The sequence below is a fragment of the Loxodonta africana genome, chromosome 6, assembly GCF_030014295.1.
Source record: "Loxodonta africana isolate mLoxAfr1 chromosome 6, mLoxAfr1.hap2, whole genome shotgun sequence".
In the NCBI taxonomy this organism is placed as follows: domain Eukaryota; kingdom Metazoa; phylum Chordata; class Mammalia; order Proboscidea; family Elephantidae; genus Loxodonta; species Loxodonta africana.
The window spans coordinates 118,642,470-118,660,285 of NC_087347.1; positions in this window are offsets into that span (position 1 = coordinate 118,642,470).

The window sequence follows — 17,816 nt, forward strand, 5'->3', positions numbered from 1 at the left end:
AGTCATGGAAAAATTTCACCAATTGCCAAATGCTAAACTAGAGCTTGAAATACTCAGTGACTTCCACCTCCCTTTTCAATGTAAGATAAAGCTTAGATACTGCTTCATTCTTGAAAATCCTTCTTTGCTCTCTTTGTTCCTTTACATTTGTCACTGTACCACCTTCTCGGCATACCTTCCAAATAAAATTAATCTCTTCCCTCTCTATGTAGTCTAGCCACATTTTTTACATTTACCATTGTTTGTGAAAACAAAAATGCTATTGATTGTAAGATTCATGCAGATATTCGAGATATTTTATTATGAAAACTTGTAAAATATAATATATTCTAAACTAGACAGCAAGATCTTTGAAGGCAGGAAATGTATTCACCTGACCTGGCAAAACTTCAAGCACTTTTTTGGACGTAAATAACCAATTCCAGATTATTTCACCAGGCAGTCCTTGAAAACCCTATGGGGGCAATTCTACTCTGTCCTACAGGGTTGCTATGAGTTGGAATCTACTTGACAGTAAAGGGTTTTTTTTTTTTTTTTTTTTTTAATGGGTTTATTTAGATATCTGGGTTTCAATGAGAGTGCAGAAATCATAAAAACACTTGGGAGGATGAGGTTTAGTGGCTTCTGGGAAAGAAAGAAGGGCAAGAAAGTTATGTAGGGAAGGGAGATGGCCATAACAGAAGACAAGCTTCCTTGATATCTAGCGTTGATGAGGACTGTTCTTACTAACAGCATACTTGCAGTCTTATCTTTAAAACATCTTCAAAAAATACACACCCTCTCCTCACTTATCGACATGGTTACATTCCAAAGACCAGGTCGTTATGTAAAATTGGTGTTACGTGGAAATGGAGATGACCATATCAGATCACAAAATAGAGAATGACTACATCATTACATAACTGCCAAATTACATCATTGCCTATATGCCAAGTTCCATCAATACATAGGAGCCCTGGTGGCACAGTGGTTAAAGTACTTGACTGGTTCAAAACCACCAGTGGCTCTGTGGGAAAAACATGCGGCAGTCTGCTTCTATAAAGATTTACAGCCTTGGAAACTCTATGGAGTTGCCATGAGTCGGAATCTACTTGACAGCAGTGGGTTTGGGTACATCTTTGCTAACTGCCAAGTTACATCATTACAAAACTGCCAAACCACTGAGAACCATGGTCCAGCCAAGCCTACACATAACCTTAACCATCAAAGTCAGCATTACTTTTGCCTTGCATCTCAGCGTTCATTACTGCCAGATATATGTTGTTAATGTGCAAAATAGTCAGATATTAGATTTTCTTACTCTTGTCATCAATGTGAATTGTCAGATAGCAAGATAGTCAATAAGTGAGCAGAAGGTATAGTTATTTCCATACACCCTCAAGTAACTTGTTGAAACATTTTATGCACGCAAAAATGTGGTTTTAGATGGAAGAAACCCAATGCATTTAAACCCCGAATGCAAGAAAGTGTGTGATTCTGCCAATGAATTCATTTTGCAAATAGATGCATATAATGAATTGTAAGTAATTATAAAGTAATTATGTAAATTATTAAGTGATAATGAGTTAATATGACATATATTTATAAAGAGCAAATTATTGTTGAGCTTTCTGCAATACCAATGGTAATCATAAAAAACAGTACAGGGAAAAAATTTTGAAAAAGAAAAATTTTACTAGCCCAAGCCTACGGATATAAGGAGTAAGTGAGAAATGTCAATGTGCAATCTATTTGCACTACATTTATGGCATTTTCCTGATTAATTGACCTTTTCTAAAAGGATTAATTGGATTAGTCCAGCACAGCTTGTTCTTCATGAGCCCATACTAGTTTCCAGTGATGACTGTTTCTTTTGGCAGAAATCTGGCAGGGATTACCAGCCATCTCATTAAACTCTTCCCCCAGCCCCGGAAGATAACTTTCCACAAGTACAAAAATCAAAACCACAATAGCTTACATATGGGCTACTGAGACTTCTCACTACTCCACGATATCTCAAAAATTGCTATCATTTACTTATGATCAGTTCTACATGTTCTATCATTTATTTATGATCAGTGTTGCATGTTCTTTTGGTGGCCTGAGATATAATTATTGTGCACTTACACATTTGTATTTTATAGAGCAACTAGCTGTTCTTATTTCTCTTAAACTTGCCAAAATTTTGCCCACTAACTGGAAGTCTTATTGGCATTTGAGATCCCCCCATAACCAAACTTGGCACACTGTTCTGATCTTTAATGATGGCTCCTAAGTCTCAAGAAGGCTCCTCCCAAAGAAGATGCGACAGCATCTAGGGCACTAATGAGCGTTGTTTGACAAAGCCCTCCATCAACTTTCTTGAATCAGGAGTCAAGGTCTGGGAGGAAGACTCACAGCTAGCACTGAGTATGGCAAATGCATGTAATGGAGAAGCTTACTTTGGTTAAGCAGAAGCCTGTGTGCTAAGGAAGAAAAACGTTGAGGAACTCTAGCTAAAACCAGATTTATCCTAATTTTCATAATTCACTTTGTTTTCTCCCTCTATATCTTTGTTCATGCAAAATTTGTCTAAGAAATCATAATTGCAAATAGGAATTGAAAGATGAATAGGAGTTAGGTGTTAACCAGGTGAGAAGTTAGAGAAGGCTGTTTTAGGCAGATTAAACAGTATAAGTGAACAAAGTGAAGCCCTCTGTAGGAATTGCTGGAACTGGGTGAATTAAAAAGTCGAGGAGCCCTGTGCAGAGAATAAAGAGAAGGCTGGTATGAGATGAAGCTAAAGACCTGATGTGACTGATGAGGTTTTCTTGGAAGATGATGGCAGGACATGGGCCTGGAAAGTGAGAATTCCAGGTTGTAAAGGGCTGTGTGTAAAATACTAAGGAACTTAGATTTTGGCTAAAAGCCTTTATTAGCATTAAGTTCCCAAGCAGAGATTGCTCTTGTTTTATAATTATCACCCTGGGGGTAGCACGAAGGATGGATAAGGGGGAGAGAAATCAGAGGTGGGAGAACACCAAGGGTAGGAATGTTTATTAGGAAGCAATTGTAATAATCCAGAAGAAAGATGATAGGAACCTGAACCAGGGCAGTGAGAGAAAAGAGGAGATTTTGATTTGTGGGGCTATAAGACGTTGCTCTTTGTAACCAAGGAAACAGTTTTGGTTCTTCGCCTAAAGAAAGAGTGGAAATACGTCATAGCAAAAGAGAAAGAATAGGGAAATATTGCTTTCCTAAATCCTTCTGTTGCTTGGATATTTTAATTTTGCCTCTCCAATTCCTATGCTGACTCATAATAGCAGTCAATGGGGCAATAATGGCAGTTAACGCCAGGCAACTTCAGTATGGAAGTGCAACCCACACTGGGATCCTTCACTTCCATGATCATGATGAACCAGAGCATAATGTACGACATGCCTGGACTGAACACTTTAAATAAATGGTCAGGGACCATTCTATGTGGTAGTCTTCTATGGCTGCAAATAATAAAAATGACCAGACAAAGTGAGTGTAAGAGCCTTTCGGCCCTGGAACTATAAAGGCATGAGTCATTTTACTAATAGACCACCAAACACTGAATTCCTCTGCTGGGCTCCATTCAGAGGCCTGGAACTGAACTGTTAACAACTGTAGAACAACAAGTGGAGGGCAGCGGGCCAATGCCTGAAGTATGAGAGATCATAGACAAGGTGGACTCCCGACCTCACTGACTGGTGATGTAGTCCTATAGGAAGAGGAACTAGTGTCTTGTAGCTAAAAGGGAGAAATCTCTTTCTGAAGAGACCACTGGAAGAAATATTACACTTGCTTTCATCTCACCCATAAGAAGTGATGGGAACCCACATGATATGGAAAGGAGCAAAACGGGTTAAAGCTAAGATTAGGGCATAATTCTTCAGCAGCCAGATAGCGATCAGGAATCTGGGGAGGTCTGTGCTGTGGGATAGCCCAAAAAAACCCAGTGGGATAGAGATCCCTTTAAAGCCCATTAACAGATAAGATCTGCTTTTAAAATTCATATTTATTCCAGAAAGAATAAAACATTTGGCAGGTTGTTGTTGTTAGTTGCGTTTGAGTCAGATCCACTCATGGTGACCTTATGTATAACAGAATGAAACGTTGCCCAGTCCTGTGTGTCTTCATGATGGTTGGTAGGTATGAGCCCATTGTTGTGGCTACTGTGTCAGTCCATCTCATTGAGGGTTTCCCTTGTTTTTGCTGACCCTCTGCTTTACCAACCATAATGTCCTTTTCTATCATTTAGTATCCTTCCGTTTGCTGATATTCTAGCACGTATCAAAGGCCTGTGTCTGCATATAAGACATCAGGGTCTGGGTTGGGCCAGGTGTGGTATTTACCAGCAAGTGCTTCTGGCAGTGCAATTAAAGATGTCCATTAAAGACAGAAGCCCAGGACCAGACTGGAGAGATGTTCCTGTGCCAAAGTGGAGTCAGCAAGATTAGGAACATGGGCAAGTCTAGAAATGGGGCATGAGATGAGCTGAAGGGAATGGCTTAGAATAGAGTTTATGAAAGTGTCAGGAGCCTTCTTTTAGTGGATGTTGGTTTTGTGGAAAGGTGTGAACCTGCAACCTAAAAGTATAGAGCATGTTCAGACAATTGTAACAATTTGCCGTGTTTTTCAGGTACAAACAAACATCTAGGTCAGTGGTTTTCAGTGTGGTCTCTGGGCCAGCAGCATCGGCACCACCTGGGAAGTTGTTAGAAACCAAATTCTTGGGCCTCACCCTACGTTTGCTGAATCAATGACTCTGGAGGTGAGACCGAGCAATTTGTGTTTTAACAAACCCTACTGATCTCAAGCAATGTGGAGATGTGCTCATGCGCGTGTGAGGGGTAGCATTGAAGGTGACAAAGAAGGATATAAGTTGGGAAGGGTGGAGTTTTGTTTTACGCAGTCTGTCTTCTCTGGGTGTGACACCCACTTCCCTTCTCTTAACCCCATGAAAGATGGAAGATGATAGAGTAAGAATCCTAACCCAAAGTAATATAATGGATTGACTCCCTTAAGAAATTATCAAGATGGGCACCCACTTTCATGTGTTTCCTCCATGATTAATTAAGCAAAAAAAACCCCACTACTTTCATTTAGGTGGAGCTCAGCTGGAACACCACTGATTAGTATAATCACCTTGGATGTGGAGGCCACAGAATTCTTAGGAGAAGAACATCTTTCAAATCTTCTCAGCCAAGGAAACCCAATAGCTCCTAACTCTTGCCCCTGTAGCCCTTCTGAAGTTGTTTAAATAGCTCACAGGGGTTAAATAAAAATTTCAAAGTACTATTTGAATGATATTAATTTGCAATATATTCTTCTAGACCCCAAAGATTTAATTTTTTAAAAATGCTGCTTGATCATTAGCACAACTGATGTTCTCATTAATAATCTGAGCTGCCAACATCATGTCCTGGCTACCTCCTTGCTCTGCTATTTGCAAGCTGGGCCCAAGAAGCTCTTAGAAGTCATTGCATAATAATCAATTTGCTTTGCTTTCCTCCTAAATTCATTAAATTCTCTTCGAGGCTGCCCATTAAGCATGCATTTCTCATCAACTAAGTGGTTTAAAATGAGAGCCTTTGAACACTTCTAATTAGCTATGTGAAGTTTAGAACAAGGCTAACAGAGACCCCAAAAGACTGTTATTTGGAGTTTCAGGCCACAGATTGCTAGTTGCCAAGTAATAGAAAATCAAGAGTGTGTTTTTTTCTTCCCTGAAGATCTCTTTGAAAAACCAAGATAAAAGGGAGTGCACTATTTACAGTAGTTGTCACATTTGTGGCGAATAATTGTTATTTAGGTTAACTCACTTGCATAAGAAAAGTGTTGCCTCACTGGGAAAATAATGAGTAGGTTTTGCAAGCCCTGTAGGACTTTTTGGAGCACTGGTGGCACAGTGGTTAAGAGCTAGACTGCTAACCAAAAGCTTGGCAGTTTGAATCCACCAGCTGCTCCTTGGAAAACCTGTGGGGCAGTTCTACTCTGTCCTACAGGGTCGCTATGAGTTGGAATCAACTTGGTGGCAATGAGTAGTAGTAGGTAGAGATGCATTTATTTTATTTTAATTTGGGAGGATTTTTTTGTGGAAGGAATGACTACTGATCTTGAAATATGCCCTCAAAATACAGAATGGATAGACTGTTGTTAGTCAACTCTAATTAAGATAAAACTATTTTGACCTCCACAGATTTTCCTTACTGCCTTCAGGTTCTGCGAGTCAATTTGGAAGAACCATAGCCTATAGTGGTGAATTAGATGAAGCCTAGCACAAGGTACATAAAGGGATCAAGCGTCTTCAGCTTTGACCCCAGATACCACATACGGTAGGTCCCCATTACGAACAACTTGTACTTGTCCTTTAATGTTATGTAAATTTGCCCTTACTTTGAAACAATTGAACCAACCCCTACTCACAACAAATTCTTCATCACAATCACCTGCACTTGGTGCAATGCAGCTTTTAAATCAATGAAAAAGCTTCAACCCTTTTCTTGCATTAAAACAACAATAACAAAAAAAACAAAACCTTTGCCATCGAGTCAATTCCAACTCATAGGGACCCTGTAGGACAGAGTAGAACCTCCCCATAGGTTTTCAAAGGAGTGGCTGGTAGATTTGAACTGCCTATATTTTGGTTAGCAGCTGAGCTCTAAGTAAGGCTAAATAAGAACCATATGCACCTGTTCTGATTTACCTAAAAATTCAACTTAAAGATACAGTTAGGAATGGGTCTTGTTCGTAACCAAAGGACCATCTGTACTACAATAAGTTCAATGAAATTTCCAAACCTCAGTAGATTGGCCTTGGAAAAAAATCAAATCATCCGCATCAGTCCTTCACATACCACAAATGAGAGAAATTATTTAGTTCAAGGATTCCAAACAGCCGACTGTATTTTCTTTGGCCGATTTGATGTTTTAGATACTTAAATCAGTAGAGTGCTTTCAGTTTTGGAACACATGAAAAGAAATCCATGGGACTTAGTTTGGTATTCTGACTCTTTTGGTTAAATTGGTCTTGTAAGAAACAAATCTTCCTAATGCTTTTTTTCTGTTAGCAGGGCAAACTAAGCAACATCTCAGTTTGTTTCCCCTCCAAACCTAGCAGCTGAGTCTCTTAAGACCCTGAAGAATTTATCACTAATGAATATTTGAGAGCATATTTTATTGTTTTGTATGCTTAACATATTACTTGTTTCCTTATTTACATGATAAGGTCCATGTAGAGAAGGACCACTTATACTTCTTTTATACTTTCCCTGTTACATGCAGTACGGTATCAGACATATCATGGCTTTTCAACCAATGTAGGTGCTATTTGTAGACATATATCTGTGCATACCCATCTATAGCTATATCATCTATATCTATATCTAATGTAGGGGGTGTTGAGAAGAAAAGGGAAAGGGTATTCTTAAAATTCTATGAATCTGATCATTGCTCTCACCAGTAGAGCATGCCATCAAATGCAGAAATAGGACCAGTTAAACGAACATCACAGACATGGAATATGGATGTTCTAGTTGCATCATATGCTCCAACTTCACACACACTGCCAGACGGGAGGTGAGTGCCCTGAACAAACACCTGGTAATGAGTATTAAATAAAGAAAGAAAAGAAAAAACAAAACAAAAGTTAGTAAAGGCATTTTTCTCTTCTTGCTTTAGGCCTTGGTTCAAACTAATTTCACTGTGTCCTCTGTTGCTTCTTATGATGTTGGGTTTTATTTTCTGGGGGAATTGTAGGCTTTCTCTAGAAAAGCTTATTAAACAATTATTCTTATCACTAAGGGCTGCTCTTTGACAGGTAGGCTCAAGGGCTAAAGAGGAACACCTTTCCCTGGAGGAAGTGGCAAATGTGAAGAAAGAATACAAGATATAATTCTAATGTGGTACAGCCCAGCCACACTAGAAAACGGTGATGAATAATTCAGGAGAAAACAAAGTGCAAACTTAGAACATTTTGTGAGCACACTAGCAATCTTAGAAAAAGAGATAAGTAGACTTGGAGAAGAATTTAGCCAGATCATTTGGAGGCTGGAAACCCTGGTGGCGTAGTGGTTAAGTGCTACGGCTGCTAACCAAAAAAGGTCAGCAGTTCAAATCCACCAGGCACTCCTTGGAAACTCTACGGGGCAGTTCTACTCTGTTCTATAGGGTTGCTATGAGTCGGAATTGACTCGGTGGCAGTGGGTTTTTTTGGGGGGGGGGGTTTAGGAGTTTTTTTTTTTTTTTTTTTTAGGAGGTTGGCTTAGAATTCAGTATTATTTTGTCTGAGTAGTTGGCCTGCCTGGTCCCAGTCTAGACTGGGCATGGGTGAAAAGTGGGGGGAGGAGAGAGTGAGCACATGAAACCAGGCAGAGTGACTTAGAGTCATGCCAAGCACACTTCTTCCTTTGTGCAATAATAGGAGGATCTCTGATTTCTGCCTCTCTCTTAGTTGTGATGGTTTTTACCTAGAGACCTCTGGGATCCCTTAGTAGGCTTACATCCTGAAAGCCCAGGGATGTCTTAACCTGGCAGGTAAATTTAAGATGGAAAAGATAATAACCACATAACCCCAATATCAGAGTTCAATTCTGCTGGTTCAGGCTGTGCTTTGTCATTCTGGTTTCTAGTTCTTGCTTGCTCTTCTAGGCCTATGAAACTGGCATAGTTCTATTTTGTCTTAGCTCAGCAATGGAATCAGAAACTCTTATGGATTGAATTGTGTCCCCCCAAAATATGTGTTACAAATCCTAATCACTATACCTGTGGTTATAATCCCATTTGGGAGTGGGTTTTCTTTGTTAAGAGGACATATCAGTGTACGGTGTATTTTAAGCCAATCACCCTTGAGATATAAAAAGAGCAGATTAGGCATAGTGAAGCAAGCAGAGATGGGGGAAGATAGATGCCATGCCACCCGAAGATTATCAAGGAGCCAAGGTATAGAAGACGAAGAGACAAGGACCTTCCCCCTAAGAGCTGACAGAGAGAGAAAACCTTTCCCTAGAGGTGGTATACTGAACTGGGAGTTACAGCCTCGTAAGTGTGAGAAAATAAATTTCTGTTTGTTAAAGCCACCCGCTTGTGGTATTTCTGTTATAGCAGCACCAGATAACTAAGACAGAATTCTTGCCTACCACAGAGATCCTACGAATGTTCATTAGACTCCTCCTACTTAGTTTTTCTCTAATTCTTCTTCTTCCTTACCCTCTCCCAGCCAGGATTGTCCCATTTTCAGCCACGGCCAACCATGACTTTTCTTTCTTCCATTTTTATCCTCAAATTCAGGCTACTTCCATTCTCCTGGATTTTTCTAGAACTAATGATGGTGTGGGGCTTCCCCTCTTCCTCCGTCTGCTTCTGGGAAGATTGGAATCATGATGAAGTTGTCCAGGAACTCAATGATTCAGAAACCTGAAAGTTTGGGAGACATGCTAGTCACCTTCTTGAATTATAGCCTCTATCTGACAATTGGAAAAATCTCTCAGGTTCATTGTATATCACTCCAATTCTTGTGGCTATTTCTGTTACCATAAAGTGGGCAAATCGAACAGAATTATTCTCCTAGACCACCACTCATCTGTCATTTTGTAGTACTGTGGTGGCTTGACTTCATCTCATGTACTTTGGGCATGTTATCAGAAGGCACCAGTCCCTGGAGAATAACATCAGGCTTGGTAAAGTAGAGGGTAGGTGAAAAAGAGGAAGACCCTCAACAAGATGGATTGACATATTGGCTGCAAAAAATGACCTCAAACATAGCAAAGATTTTGAGGATGGTGCAGGACTGGGCAGTATTTCGTTCTGTTGTACATACGGTCACTATGAGTCGGAACTGAATTGATGACACCTAACAACGACACTCTCCCAGAGCGCCTCTGTCATGAAATCATATGCCAAAGTATGCTCTTTATGCAGATCTAAGGTGATCCATGCACTTCCTGTGAGACTTCCTTGCGGCCTTCTTCTGCGTGGATTATGTTCTCCCGAGGCTTAGGAAGGAGGTTCTTTTTGCAGGAATGAGCATGTAGATTTGCTATCTTATGCTAAATCTCAGCGAGAGAGAGAAAAAAATCTTAGAAGAGAGAGAGAGAAAGAAAAATTAAAATTTAAAGGACCAGCAAAAATAAATGTGATTGGCTTTGTGTCTTCAAGGAATACCCACCACCATGTGCATAAAAATGTTCTTCTGTAGCTATGGGGAAAAAATCCTCATGTCATTGTGATTTTGGAGAAACCATCCGCTCTCTGATAAGTTTCTCTCTGAAAGCTCATTTGTAACTTGGATTTTGATATATGACAAACATAACAATATTATTAATAATGATAAGGACCCCTGACCTATCCACATGAGCCTATTGAATTCTTAGAGTAACGCATGTATTACATATTTTGCAATGTATCGAAATTTTTAACGACAGTTTTTTGAAAAGAGTAAATTTAATTAAAACAGAATTGGGAAATAGATGTAGACTTTTTAAAAACTCCGAAAGGACTTAGTCACGTCTTCAAGGAGCTTAGACACTTCTATTATTATCATAGTTACCACATGACTTACCTTTGATTCTGGTATTTTCTCTACTTATGTTATTTTTATAAAATATGATTAAGACTATTTTTTTTTTCTTTTTTGTCTTCTTATTTTTTAGCTCATATATTGAATAGAAGAATATGGTATTGGGGGGAATAGACATACAATACTGAAAGAGAGATTTTCTGTGGTAACCTCAAAGTGTTGAAAAAAAGAGTTAAAAAATAAGAATGAGTATGTGAGAAAAGGAACTACTGAGATGGTCTTATCTAGATTGACAAGAGGAAAACAAAATGTTAATTTGGCTGCATAGACAGTTCTTGTTTTATACAGTTCTGATATGCATGGCTCTCAGTTATCACAGTTTAGTCAAATAACATCAGTCCTAACAATGTGGTTTGCATTTTAGTTACCACGATATATTAACTGTGAGTAATTGCATAAAGTACAAATTTCCTGGAAGGCTTCAGGTCACAAATCACTACAGCTGCATATCATAGTCAGTGATCAGTCATGTCCCTTCTTTTAAAGTCTGTGTGACTGGTCTCTGCACATCTATTATTCAATTCACACACAGACAGCAAAGCATGCAGTTGTGTTGTATCCTTGTCTCCCAGTGATGAGCCTACCTGAAATTTTACAAATATGGGTAATGAAAAGACAGAAGTGTCCAACAAATATGAAAATGTGGTAAAGAAACAGAAAGTAATAATCAAAAAAAAAAAAAAAAAAAACCAGTTGCTGTCGAGTTGATTCTGACTCATGGCAACCGCACACGTGTCAGAGTAGAGGTGTGCTCCACAGGACTTTAACTGTTTGCACTCCCCAAAGGACTCCATGAAAGTGATAATGCTGGACGTGAAATTCAAATTGAACATTGACACTGCCATCATTCAAAGGCTGTAGATGGGGAGCCAGAAGAACTAAGTGAAGGTAAACTTATTGACATAAATGAGGAAAGTGATGAAAGGAAAGGAAATGTCTTAGGGGAAATGACAATGGTAAAGAGCTTTACCTGAAGGGAACTCTTGGAGGTATTTCACAACATTAAAAGTACAAAGGATAAAACGTTTGAAGCTGATCTAAACTTAGAAAAAAAGGAATATGATAATTCATCAAGACACAGAATAGCTGCTCACTCCGTTTTGTAAGTTATACCATGAGAAGGCAAGTACTGTTTAAATTACTCTTGACAAATATTTTTACCAAAAAAAAAAAACAAAACTGTTTTAGTTTTCAATGTTTCTAATATTTTAAATTGCAGAGGTCTAAATAAATATGAGGTGTTTTTTTTTTTTTTTTCCATCACCTTATACATTTATGGAGTACGTGGGTAATGCAATGGAAACCCTGGTGGTGTAGTGGTTAAATGCTATGGCTGCTAACCCAAAGTCTGGCAGTTCGAATCCACCAGGCGCTCCTTGGAAACTCTATGGGGCAGTTCTACTCTGTCCTATAGAGTCGCTATGAGTCGGAATTGACTCAATGGCAACAGGTTTAGTTTTTTGTTTTTTGGGGGGCTAGTGCAAAAGGTTAACACGCTAGGTTGCTAACCGAAAGGTTGGCACTTTGAGTCCACCCAAAACCCACTGAAAGAAAATTTGGGCTTTCTACTTCCAAAAAAATCAGCCATTTAAGACCCTTTGGGGTGCAGTTCTATTCCGACACACATAAAGTTACCGTGAGTCAAAACCAACTTGATTGCAACTGGTTTTTTATACATAAATAACTGATAGTAAGAGAGCTTTTAATGCTTCAACAAAAAAACTTTGAAGGTCAGAGGAAAAATGTAATTCTCCCCATTGATTATTGGGATCGGTTTGCGCAGCTTGAGCTTGCGCAGTCACTGTGTGCTCTGGCACTACCACGCAAGGTAAGGACTGCCTGTATTCTCGTTAAAAGGAAAAGAGACATTGAGTCAGACCTTTTACTATGCACAAATGAGGTGGTAATGTTGGTCCAAGACCTTGACTGGTAGTCTTAAGTAACTTTATGTAAGTGAGGGGAGAGAGGCTTTGGCAGCTGAGAACATGTGCAGCCCGGACATAAGCAAACTAGGTCCCAGAATTTGTCTCTACCATGAACTAACGGTGGTGATTCAGTGGTAGAATTTTCATTTTCCTCGTGGGAGACTGGGGTTTGATTCCTGGTCGATGCACCTCAAATGCAGCTCTCACCCAGCTGTCGGTGGCAGCTTATATGTGGCTATGATGCTGAACAGGTTTTATAAAACTTCTAGTCTAAGACAGGCTCAGAAGAAAGGCCAGGTGGTCTACTTCTGAAAATTAGCCAGTGAAAATCTTATGGATCACAAAGGCCCAGTCCTGTGTGCATAGTGTCTCCATGAGTTGGAGACCAGCTTATTACTTGCTAACAACAAACAATATGAGCCAATAGAAGGAACATTCTATTGTAAACCAAGTTCTTAATGTCCTGGAACCCCAGACACTTAGATTGAGAAAGTATATTGTCCTAGTCATCTAGTGCTGCCTAACAGAAATGCCACAAGTGTATGGCTTTAACAAAGGGAAATTAATTTTCTCACAGTCTAGTAGGTTGTAAGTCCAGATTCAGGGTGTCGGCTCCAGGGGAAGGCTTTCTCTCTCTGTCACCTCTGGAGGGATGTCCTTGTCCTCAATCTTCCCCTGGTCGAGGAGTTTTCAGGAGCAGGGACCCCATGTCCAAAGGACATGCTCTGCTCCTGGTGCTGCTTTCTTGGTGGTATGAGGTCCCCTACTTTCTGCTTGCTTGTCTTTCCTTTTATCTTTTGAGAGATAAAAGGTGGTTCAGGCCACACCCCAGGAAATTCCCTTTACCTTGGATCAGGGAGGTGACCTAAGTGAGGGTGGTGTTACAATCCCACCCTAATCCTCTCAATATAAAATTACAATCACAAATTGGAGGACAAAAAAAAAAAAAACAATATTGGGAATCATGGCCTAACCAGGTTGATACACACATTTTTGGGGGGACATGATTCAATCCATGACATATATCATTTGGTCTCAGTTTACAAATGATGAAATTGAGGCCCACACAGGTTATAAGTGAAGTGACTTATTAGAGATCCCATAGCTGGGTAAGCTGCAGAGGGTTGAAAAGAATGGCAATCTCTTGATTCTTGGTCTACTCCCTTCTTCACTAAAAGAGCAAACCTTTATGAGGCTACTCCCCGCTCCCCCATGGAAATGATTAGAGAGGGTTCTGTCTGTTCACCCCAATATCTGTATGGAAAATGCAGATTCCCAGTGGATTCCTCTGTTCCATTTCGATGCTTTAGTTTGTTTTTTTACTGGCCTGTTAGACTGTCTTAGAAAAACATTTGAAATAGAGCTAGGTTTTCCTTGACACTGTTAAATCAAGAGCTTTTTCAAGGCAATTTCTTAAAAGCCATTTAAGTTGTCCCACTAGATAAATACCTGCTGATGACTGTTCTATTCACCAACTAATTTCTGAGCTTTTCTTTGCTCAATTGCCTGTTTGGTTTATGTAATTTAACATTTTGGTGTCATATGTCTTTACTTTCCATTTTTGTTTTCTTCTTACTGGAGGCAAGCAGATAGACAAGGGAGAATGATTCATCAATCTTCCTAGCTTGAAATTGTTGTCCCTTTTTGTTTCTCTGTGGAATTTAAATAAACTGATGTGTATAAAGGCATGAATAAGGGTTGGTTATACAGATATAGAGTTTGACTTTTTTGAAATTCAGTGCCAAATGACATGCTGAAGTTTCTCATGAATTCAATAATACAGTTCAGCAAACACACAGCATATTATCCTGTTTTATTCTTTATAGTACAATTCACTATCTAGAATTATGGTGTTTATAACGACTATTTACTTTTTATTTTGGTTTTTCTTTACTAATATCTAAGCTCCAGTCTTGTCTGTCTTGTGCACTTGATTCTAGAATAGTGCCCAGGACATAGTAAGGCATACAAAATATTTCTTGAATGAACACATAAATTAATTAAAAGCTGGGGGCTATGACAAGTATTGGGGATACAAAGATGAATAAGGCACTGTTTTTGAACTAAAGGAGCCCCAATCTAATTGGGGTGGGAGGCACCCACGAAACCAAATGTATTGCAATGCAGTTAAGCTGGTAAAACAGCAGGGTAAAGGAACAAAGAAAATGCATTGGAGAAACTAATTAACTTTCTCTTGGGGAGAGTGCAGCTCAGATCATATCTGAATTCAGTTTAGAAGTAGGGCCAGGAGCTCACTAAGCAGACAAGGGGGTGGGGAACAAAGAAAAAGGTATTCTAGGGAAAAGAAATAGCAAGTGCAAGGACACAGAAACACAAAGGAACAAGGCATTTTCAGGGAACTGTAATTACCCTTTGGTATTGCTGGAGCATAAAGAGGGAAGTGGGAAATGGCAGCTAACTACCAAGGAAAGACAGGGTCAGTTCACGAAAGAGAAAGTCGAAAGTCCAGCATCAACTAATACTTTTTGCAGGTTGTTTTCCTTGAAAGGCATTGTGCTAGTATTAGCATCATAAAGAGCCCTAAAGCATAGAATTTGCAACCAGAAATTTAGTTGGGAAGACCTGAGATGAAGCTAAAAATATAAATAACAATACAAATTAGCATATTCTAAGTATCAGTCTTTTCTCCATGTCTTTCCAAACTCTGTGTCCTGTTTGACTACTCTTTTATCCAGCTTATTCTTTAGGAAGCCTTCTCTCACCTCCTTAAAAATAACCAAATCCACTGTCATCAAGTCAATTCCAACTCTTAGTGAACCTATAGAACAGAATAGAACTGCCCCATAGGGTTTCCAAGGAGCAGCTGGTGGATTCGAACTGCCGACCTTTTGGAAAGCAGCTGTAGTGTTTAACCATTGCATCACCTGATCTCTCACCTCCTAGACTGTCTAACTGACCCATCTCCCTGCTTTTGTACTGCCCTGTTCCTTCCCTCTTACCATAGCGCTCCCTCCCTATGCTGCACTGCCAGCAGTATTCTTATGCACATGCTGTTTAGCCCTGGAGTGTCTTCCTGAAAAGACTCGCTTAACTGCCTCAGCCAAATGGGTTCTTATAGCATAGTGCCTAAGGGTGCATTCCCAGGATTTTTTTTTGTGAGAAATTGTTTTTTGATTCTCTTCAAATTCCCTGAAATAATGATGTGTCTTAGACACATTTTTGTCCAACTATTAGATGTAAAATTTCCCTGGGTTGTGCAAATGGTTAACGTTCTGCTACTAATAGAAAGGTTGGCAATTCAAATCCACCCTGTGGCACTACAGAAGAAAGCCCTGATGATCAATGTCCCTAAGATTATAGTCATTGAAAACCTTATGGAACAGTTCTACTCTGACATACAAGAGGTCACCATGCGTCAGAACGGACTCAAAGGCAACTTTTTTTTTTTTTTAATTGATGTCTTTCCAGGCCACAAAGTTTTGATAGATTTTGTGATCTCTATGCACTACCAAATGCTCTCTACCGGCTACTCTTTAGTTTCTCTTCCCTGGACTATTTCCCTGAAACCACTTCATTAAAGAGTCTCCAAAAACCAAACCCATTCGCCATTGGGGTTTTCAAGGAGCGGCTGGTGGATTCAAATTGCCAATCTTTTGGTTAGCAGTCAACATTTTAAGCACTGTGTCACCACTCCACCAGGGCTCCAAAGAGTCTCCATTGAGACTGTTTTCAGTGTGTACGTGTGTGTGTCTGTGTGTGTGCACGCTTGCTTGTTTACTTGACAGTACGACTTATACAACTTTTGTCAGTCATTATAAACCAAAACTGCTCTACATTGTATTAAATAAATGGCAAACGAGAAGTTTCAGTGGAATGAACCCTGTGAATAGTGAAGTAGGGTTTTCACTGGCTGAGATAAAAGGCAATGTGGTTTGCTAACTGTTCGTTGGTTTGGAATTATGCAGTTCGTTTCCCGTCTCCCTCATTCTCACTGACTGAGAATGTTCACTAACACTTATGCATTATAAAACCAAAACCAAACCCACTGCCTGTTGAGTTGATTTTGACTCATAGCGACCCTACAGGGTTTCCAAGGCTGTAAATCCTTATGGAAGCAGACTGCCACATCTCCCTTCCACAGAGGGGCTGGTGGGTTTGAACCGCCGATGTTTTCGTTAGCAGCTGAGAGCTTTAACCACCCTACCACCAGGGCTCCTTTATGCATGATAACATTAAATATTAAAAATATTTTGTTATAATTTTCTGAATATATATTCTCTTTTATTTTAGAAAAATAATTGTCAGGTGGGGTTACGGCATTAAGCTGGACACCTGGTATCAGTTTTCTGTGGCTGGTGTATCTAATTACCACAAACTTAGTGGCTTAAAACTACTTTGATTTATTATCTTATAGCTCTGGAGGTCAATAGTCTGAAACAAGTTTCACTGGACTGAAATCAAGGTGTCAGAAGGGCTGTCCTCCTACTGGAGGCTCTAGAAAAGAATCTGTTTCCTTGTCTTTCCCATTTTCTAGAGGCTGCCTAACATTCCTTGGCTCATGGCCCCTTCTTTAAATCCATCAGCATAGTATCTTCAAATCCCTGTCTGAGCTCTTCTTTTGTTCCCCTCCTCTACCTTAAAGGACCCTTATGGTTACACTGGGCCTTGTTGGATAACCCAGGATAATCTCCTTATTTTAAGATCTGTTGATTAGCAATTCTAACACCATCTGCAACCTTAATTCTCTCTTGCCACCATGCAATATAACATTGTCACAGTTGACAGGGATGAAGGCATGGACAACCCTGGGAGCAGAGGGACATTATGTTGACTAACATATCCAATTACTTAGCTATCTGTCCGCTAGGCTGTGATTCTGACACTGCTTCTCCTTTACAGTAGGCACCAAGAAGTAGGCTATAGGTGTTTAGAGAAAGGATCCATCTCTCAGAATGCGAGTTGTGTGTGTAACATCCTATAAGGGATGAGGCTTGATTTGAGCCTTGAAGGATAGATATTATTGTTATGAACTGTCTAGGGAGCCACCACCCATCTGTTAGATTGTCATACTGTGGTGGCTTGTGTGTTGCTATGATGTTAGAAGCTATGAAGCAGGTATTTCAAATAATATGGTGGACAGGTTTCAGTAGAGCTTCCAGACTAAGACAGACTAGGAAGAAAAGTCTGGTGGTTCACTTGGAAAAACTGGCCAAAGAAAATCCTGTTGATCATAACAGAATATTGTTTGGTATGATGATGAAAGATGAACCCCCTAGGTTGGAAGGCACTCAAAACACGCAGTGGTAACAACAATAGATTTGAACACACACCAGTGATTGTGAAGACGGTCCAGGATTGGGCAATGTT